The following is a 7,500-nucleotide window of genomic DNA, read 5'->3' on the forward strand; positions in this document are numbered from 1 at the left end:
TGTTCCGTTCCGCCGCACAATGGTGACGGTGACCGCTGCCTGCGGTGGCAACGCTGGGCACAGTCGATACTCGCCGTGTGGTGGAAGGTAAACATTATGCGGTACATCAGTACTTTCCTAATAGTTCGGTCGTCTCACGGCACTGCTTAGTAAATGATGCAAGGCCACATATAGATGATTTATGCGAATGTCCCTATACGTGCTGTAAGACTGGGCACACAACGTGAATCGCACGTCAGCCAGACACTCGAACATGCACCACTCTCGGCCTGCAACGGAGACACACAATACGTAAACATCTGGAATGCGACAATGTCGAGTGCATCCTCTCTGCGACATTGCACCGTCGACACTATGATAACCAGAGCAGTAGGTCCACCTATAAAAGCACAATACCCCACTCCTCCGACAACTACCATTGCTCAGATAAACCAACACACATCCTACACAGAGGGGCACCAAATATCACCCCCCGCCCTCGTGTTATACCACATGAAAAATTGCAGAAGTGAGAGACACAGACCCGCCAGCCTCTTGCTACAAGCATCGAACCGACGTGACGTATCTGACGGTGACTCAGGCATCCGCGTACTGCCACCACTATCCACCCCCCCCCCCCTCTCTCTCTCTTCCCCCTTTCCCACAATACCAAATTTAACCAACTTTATTGCTTAACCTAACTGTGGCTGTACCAGATTATCGCTTAACCTAACTGTGGCTGTACCAGATTATCGCTTAACCTAACTGTGGCTGTACCAGATTATCGCTTAACCTAACTGTGGCTGTACCAGATTATCGCTTAACCTAACTGTGGCTGTACCAGATTATCGCTTAACCTAACTGTGGCTGTACCAGATTATCGCTTAACCTAACTGTGGCTGTACCAGATTATCGCTTAACCTAACTGTGGCTGTACCAGATTATCGCTTAACCTAACTGTGGCTGTACCAGATTATCGCTTAACCTAACTGTGGCTGTACCAGATCATCGCTTAACCTAACTGTGGCTGTACCAGATCATCGCTTAACCTAACTGTGGCTGTACCAGATTATCGCTTAACCTAACTCAATTTGTCCCTTAACCTAACTCAAGTTGTCCCTTAACCTAACTCAAGTTGTCCCTTAACCTAACTCAAGTTGTCCCTTAACCTAACTCAAGTTGTCCCTTAACCTAACTCAAGTTGTCCCTTAACCTAACTCAAGTTGTCCCTTAACCTAACTCAAGTTGTCCCTTAACCTAACTCAAGTTGTCCCTTAACCTAACTCAAGTTGTCCCTTAACCTAACTCAAGTTGTCCCTTAACCTAACTCAAGTTGTCCCTTAACCTAACTCAAGTTGTCCCTTAACCTAACTCAAGTTGTCCCTTAACCTAACTCAAGTTGTCCCTTAACCTAACTCAAGTTGTCCCTTAACCTAACTCAAGTTGTCCCTTAACCTAACTCAAGTTGTCCCTTAACCTAACTCAAGTTGTCCCTTAACCTAACCCACGTTGTCCCTTAACCTAACCCACGTTGTCCCTTAACCTAACCCACGTTGTCCCTTAACCTAACCCACGTTGTCCCTTAACCTAACCCACGTTGTCCCTTAACCTAACCCACGTTGTCCCTTAACCTAACCCACGTTGTCCCTTAACCTAACCCACGTTGTCCCTTAACCTAACCCACGTTGTCCCTTAACCTAACCCACGTTGTCCCTTAACCTAACCCACGTTGTCCCTTAACCTAACCCACGTTGTCCCTTAACCTAACCCACGTTGTCCCTTAACCTAACCCACGTTGTCCCTTAACCTAACCCACGTTGTCCCTTAACCTAACCCACGTTGTCCCTTAACCTAACCCACGTTGTCCCTTTGCCTAACATAGTTCACTGCTCGGAATCTCTGGTGTCGTTGTTATCCTCATGTAGATGTCTTGCGAGTGTTGCTTACTTTCCACATATTCCCGCTATCCACTGTCAATTGTACTGCAATAGGACTATATCGGCCCCCCCCCCCCCCTCTGTCCCCCTCTTTGTGTCTCTGTCCTCTCAAGCTGGTCGGTCTGGCGTGTGAGTGTTAAATGAGCCTCGCAGCTGTTCAGTTGCATTCAGATGTCGACGCCCTCAGTGTACGTCGTGGTATGGTCTGTGTCCATTGTCCGCTGATGTCGTACGCGTAACCCACACGCTGTACCGATCATCGGTAGTTACGTACAGAGTGAAGTAGTGTGATACGTGTGACTGTACGCTGGCTGTGCCCAACGGTGTCGAATCTCAATTTCCATATGTTGTGCTCGATGCTACTTGTCTCGTCTCCCAATAACAGCTAGGTTGCACTGTGGTACGCCGTAGAGGCGTGTGGGAGGAACGTACGAACGCATTGTATGTCACCCTGGGTCGCTGGGGGTGGTGGTGCGGTGAGTCAGGTCAGGTCAGGTCAGGTCAGGTCAGCGTGAGCCGTCTGATGTAGTGACGCGTGTATTCCGACTTTGTCGTATTGCCTCACACAAAGTGCTACCCTGGTGGACCGCGTTCCATATCTGGGACATGCCGCAGATGCCGGTTGACAGTGGATCGCGGAAGGGACATCGCATACTTGCGCGGGCCACCTTCCACGTGTTCTCTTCTGCACATGTCGCAGTGTGTATGTGGTCTGATGTAGCGTGTCGTGACACATGACATCCTGGCATGCAAGAATTGTTGAATTCGCAAATGTAGGTGGACATCTACGTTTACTGCCCAAGATACGCAAATGAACTGGAAATCCGTTGTTGAGCGGTTGTTCACGCTGGAGGTGAATCTGTGATGGCGACGATCGGTACAGCTATTAACCGGTTGTTTCAGCGGTACCCGCCACATCCACACACGTGACTAGGCCCATGTGGGTATGAAGCGATACGCGGCGGTGGCTTGGTGGGACTGTTCCCGGCCGGTGAAGGGGGGCCGCCCGGCGTGTTGGCCGCGCGCTGCGTGGGCGCACGCGCAACAGCCGGCTGGTGGGGGGCGCCGAGTGGCAGGAGCGCCAGCCGACGGGCCCGGCAGGCGGCGCAGCTACGCTGCGGCGCACCCTGCACGCGGCGCCTGGCGGCCAAAGTTGGTTCAGCCGAGCCCGGTGCGAAGCGCGGTGGACATCTGCAGTGTGCTGGTCTGATTGAGGACTGTGTGCGTTGAGGATGCGCCGCCGCCTGGCACTCGGCGCCGCGACGCCGTCTGCTGCTCGGTCGCCCCAGCGGTTCTCGCAGGTGGTTTGTATCGCAGTTGTGCGGACGTGTTGGCGCGTGCGCTGTGCTGGGAGAGTTCGCTTCTGCACCCAAGTGGGGCTTTGCCCTTGTGTGGCGCTGGCGTTGGAGCTGCCGGTCACCATAGGTGGCGCGTGTTGTCTCCCGCCGGCAATGCCACGACAGCACGCTCCCGGGCCTCTGTCGGTAGCGGCAAGCTCAGTTGGGAGCAAGGGTGTTCGCACTAAAACCGTCTACTCGCCTAACTCCGGGCGATTGCGCCTCTCTCGAAACCGACCAAGTACCTAGGACGGCGCTGCGCGCCGCCGGGACCTGAGAGGGTTTCGAGGTGTATCGTGCAGGGGAGCTCGGCCTCCTCCTGTTTGCAGAATAATTGAGCGGACGCTTGCGTGTTCGCGCGGGCCCCCGGGACACACTCCCGGGCGGCCGGCTGCTCAGCTCTAGTTGACGCAGCTCCCTGGTTGATCCTGCCAGTAGTCATATGCTTGTCTCAAAGATTAAGCCATGCATGTCTCAGTACAAGCCGCATTAAGGTGAAACCGCGAATGGCTCATTAAATCAGTTATGGTTCCTTAGATCGTACCCACGTTACTTGGATAACTGTGGTAATTCTAGAGCTAATACATGCAAACAGAGTCCCGACCAGAGATGGAAGGGACGCTTTTATTAGATCAAAACCAATCGGATTGGCTTGTCTGGTCCGTTTGCCTTGGTGACTCTGAATAACTTTGGGCTGATCGCACGGTCCTCGTACCGGCGACGCATCTTTCAAATGTCTGCCTTATCAACTGTCGATGGTAGGTTCTGCGCCTACCATGGTTGTAACGGGTAACGGGGAATCAGGGTTCGATTCCGGAGAGGGAGCCTGAGAAACGGCTACCACATCCAAGGAAGGCAGCAGGCGCGCAAATTACCCACTCCCGGCACGGGGAGGTAGTGACGAAAAATAACGATACGGGACTCATCCGAGGCCCCGTAATCGGAATGAGTACACTTTAAATCCTTTAACGAGTATCTATTGGAGGGCAAGTCTGGTGCCAGCAGCCGCGGTAATTCCAGCTCCAATAGCGTATATTAAAGTTGTTGCGGTTAAAAAGCTCGTAGTTGGATTTGTGTCCCACGCTGTTGGTTCACCGCCCGTCGGTGTTTAACTGGCATGTATCGTGGGACGTCCTGCCGGTGGGGCGTGCCGAAGGGGTGCTTTCGCGTCCCGAGGCGGACCCCGTTTAAATCCTACCAGGGTGCTCTTTGTTGAGTGTCTCGGTGGGCCGGCACGTTTACTTTGAACAAATTAGAGTGCTTAAAGCAGGCAAGCCCGCCTGAATACTGTGTGCATGGAATAATGGAATAGGACCTCGGTTCTATTTTGTTGGTTTTCGGAACCCGAGGTAATGATTAATAGGGACAGGCGGGGGCATTCGTATTGCGACGTTAGAGGTGAAATTCTTGGATCGTCGCAAGACGAACAGAAGCGAAAGCATTTGCCAAGTATGTTTTCATTAATCAAGAACGAAAGTTAGAGGTTCGAAGGCGATCAGATACCGCCCTAGTTCTAACCATAAACGATGCCAGCCAGCGATCCGCCGCAGTTCCTCCGATGACTCGGCGGGCAGCCTCCGGGAAACCAAAGCTTTTGGGTTCCGGGGGAAGTATGGTTGCAAAGCTGAAACTTAAAGGAATTGACGGAAGGGCACCACCAGGAGTGGAGCCTGCGGCTTAATTTGACTCAACACGGGAAACCTCACCAGGCCCGGACACCGGAAGGATTGACAGATTGATAGCTCTTTCTTGATTCGGTGGGTGGTGGTGCATGGCCGTTCTTAGTTGGTGGAGCGATTTGTCTGGTTAATTCCGATAACGAACGAGACTCTAGCCTGCTAACTAGTCGCGTGACATCCTTCGTGCTGTCAGCGATTACTTTTCTTCTTAGAGGGACAGGCGGCTTCTAGCCGCACGAGATTGAGCAATAACAGGTCTGTGATGCCCTTAGATGTTCTGGGCCGCACGCGCGCTACACTGAAGGAATCAGCGTGTCTTCCTAGGCCGAAAGGTCGGGGTAACCCGCTGAACCTCCTTCGTGCTAGGGATTGGGGCTTGCAATTGTTCCCCATGAACGAGGAATTCCCAGTAAGCGCGAGTCATAAGCTCGCGTTGATTACGTCCCTGCCCTTTGTACACACCGCCCGTCGCTACTACCGATTGAATGATTTAGTGAGGTCTTCGGACTGGTACGCGGCATCGACTCTGTCGTTGCCGATGCTACCGGAAAGATGACCAAACTTGATCATTTAGAGGAAGTAAAAGTCGTAACAAGGTTTCCGTAGGTGAACCTGCGGAAGGATCATTACCGACTAGACTGCATGTCTTTCGATGTGCGTGTCGTGTCGCGCAACACGCTACCTGTACGGCAGTGGCCGTGCGCCGCGTGCGGAACCACGCGTGCCTCTCAAAACTAGCGGAAGTGTTGTTGTTGTTGTGTGGTACGAGCGCTGAAGCTCTGGAGCGGCTGGCCTGCGGTACCTGGCGCCTGGCGCCGGTTTTGAATGACGTTCGCCCGAGTGCCTGTCCGCTCCGGTGTGGAGCCGTACGACGCCCATCGGCTGTGAGGCCGTTGGACACAAAAAAAATAGTGGAACAGGGGCCGTCAGACGCCTCAGTCCCGCAAATGCTACTGTCTTGAAAGAGACAGTGGGAGACTGAAAAGGAAAAGATCACCCAGGACGGTGGATCACTCGGCTCGTGGGTCGATGAAGAACGCAGCAAATTGCGCGTCGACATGTGAACTGCAGGACACATGAACATCGACGTTTCGAACGCACATTGCGGTCCATGGATTCCGTTCCCGGGCCACGTCTGGCTGAGGGTCGGCTACGTATACTGAAGCGCGCGGCGTTTGTCCCGCTTCGGAGACGTGGGAGTGTCGTGGTCGCCTGTGTGGCCGGCCGCGTCTCCTTAAACGTGCGATGCGCGCCCGTCGCCTGGCGGTTCGCATACCGGTACTTTCTCGGTAGCGTGCACAGCCGGCTGGCGGTGTGGCGTGCGACACCTCGTACAACGACCTCAGAGCAGGCGAGACTACCCGCTGAATTTAAGCATATTACTAAGCGGAGGAAAAGAAACTAACAAGGATTCCCCCAGTAGCGGCGAGCGAACAGGGAAGAGTCCAGCACCGAACCCCGCAGGCTGCCGCCTGTCGTGGCATGTGGTGTTTGGGAGGGTCCACTACCCCGACGCCTCGCGCCGAGCCCAAGTCCAACTTGAATGAGGCCACGGCCCGTAGAGGGTGCCAGGCCCGTAGCGGCCGGTGCGAGCGTCGGCGGGACCTCTCCTTCGAGTCGGGTTGCTTGAGAGTGCAGCTCCAAGTGGGTGGTAAACTCCATCTGAGACTAAATATGACCACGAGACCGATAGCGAACAAGTACCGTGAGGGAAAGTTGAAAAGAACTTTGAAGAGAGAGTTCAAAAGTACGTGAAACCGTTCTGGGGTAAACGTGAGAAGTCCGAAAGGTCGAACGGGTGAGATTCACGCCCATCCGGCCACTGGCCCCCGCCCTCGGCAGATGGGGCCGGCCGCCCGCGCGGAGCAATCCGCGGCGGGGTCGTGTCCGGTTGCCTTTCCACTCGCCGCGGGGTGGGGCCGTTCCGGTGTGCGGTGGGCCGCACTTCTCCCCTAGTAGGACGTCGCGACCCGCTGGGTGCCGGCCTACGGCCCGGGTGCGCAGCCTGTCCTTCCGCGGGCCTCGGTTCGCGTCTGTTGGGCAGAGCCCCGGTGTCCTGGCTGGCTGCTCGGCGGTATATCTGGAGGAGTCGATTCGCCCCTTTGGGCGCTCGGGCTCCCGGCAAGCGCGCGCGGTTCTTCCCGGATGACGGACCTACCTGGCCCGGCCCCGGACCCGCGCCGCTGTTGGCTCGGGATGCTCTCGGGCGGAATAATCGCTCCCGTCAGCGGCGCTTCAGCTTTGGACAATTTCACGACCCGTCTTGAAACACGGACCAAGGAGTCTAACATGTGCGCGAGTCATTGGGCTGTACGAAACCTAAAGGCGTAATGAAAGTGAAGGTCTCGCCTTGCGCGGGCCGAGGGAGGATGGGGCTTCCCCGCCCTTCACGGGGCGGCGGCCTCCGCACTCCCGGGGCGTCTCGTCCTCATTGCGAGGTGAGGCGCACCTAGAGCGTACACGTTGGGACCCGAAAGATGGTGAACTATGCCTGGCCAGGACGAAGTCAGGGGAAACCCTGATGGAGGTCCGTAGCGATTCTGACGTGCAAATCGATCGTCGGAGCTG

The 7,500-nt window shown here is 55.1% G+C and overlaps 3 non-coding genes across 3 annotated transcripts in view; all 3 read left to right on the forward strand.

Moving 5' to 3' along the window:
• The first annotated feature begins 3,668 nt into the window (after positions 1-3,668).
• LOC126325669 (small subunit ribosomal RNA) lies at positions 3,669-5,561 on the forward strand. The gene has a single exon (XR_007560266.1). It is a non-coding gene; the product is annotated as a small subunit ribosomal RNA (ribosomal RNA).
• Positions 5,562-5,926: 365 nt separating this feature from the next.
• On the forward strand, positions 5,927-6,081 carry LOC126325664 (5.8S ribosomal RNA). Its single transcript, XR_007560261.1, has one exon. It is a non-coding gene; the product is annotated as a 5.8S ribosomal RNA (ribosomal RNA).
• Positions 6,082-6,269: 188 nt separating this feature from the next.
• The window catches only part of LOC126325635 (large subunit ribosomal RNA), a 4,222-nt gene continuing 2,991 nt past the window's right edge, over positions 6,270-7,500 (forward strand). The window contains exon 1 of the ribosomal RNA XR_007560235.1: positions 6,270-7,500. This exon is cut by the window's right edge and continues 2,991 nt beyond it. This is a non-coding gene — a ribosomal RNA (large subunit ribosomal RNA).

This window comes from Schistocerca gregaria, unplaced genomic scaffold (assembly GCF_023897955.1).
Source record: "Schistocerca gregaria isolate iqSchGreg1 unplaced genomic scaffold, iqSchGreg1.2 ptg000932l, whole genome shotgun sequence".
In the NCBI taxonomy this organism is placed as follows: Eukaryota; Metazoa; Arthropoda; class Insecta; order Orthoptera; family Acrididae; genus Schistocerca; species Schistocerca gregaria.